This window comes from Penaeus monodon, chromosome 31, assembly GCF_015228065.2.
Source record: "Penaeus monodon isolate SGIC_2016 chromosome 31, NSTDA_Pmon_1, whole genome shotgun sequence".
NCBI lineage: Eukaryota > Metazoa > Arthropoda > Malacostraca > Decapoda > Penaeidae > Penaeus > Penaeus monodon.
In genome coordinates, this window is record NC_051416.1 from 34,532,036 (window position 1) to 34,532,561 (window position 526).

Below are 526 nucleotides of genomic sequence, written 5' to 3' on the forward strand. Positions count from 1 at the left end.
AAATGAAAATTTGGGGTGAAAATGATGATGGGGATTTTGGGGTCTATGTCGAAACGTTTCCCTTTCCCCCGAAAGGGAAAATTTATCACAAAACCAAACCCTACAAATGAAAAGCAGATTCCAAAGGGAGTCTGGACTAAACTATTAAAACCCACAAAAGAAAATTAAACAGGTTCACAGAGCTGCCTGTAAGAAAATGAAAAAAGAACGATTCTATAATGAAAAAACGGCTCAACAAATAAAATGCCATTTCACGTCGTCGGTAGTAAGACATGGCGGGCAAAAACAGACCTCATCCAAGAAACCAGGCCCCCAAACGAAACAGGCAAAACAATAAGGCGCCGTACAAGCAAACCCCCCCCCCCTTTTCTGTTTATCAAGGAATTATTAAAAAACTCCCCCTCTCCCCAAAACCAGCAAATCTCTGGGGGGCAAATCAAATGACAAGCATGTGATGGCAAAAAAATTTGTTTAATCTGGAATAAAATGATCAAAAACCAAAATTGATAATACAAAATTACTTGGC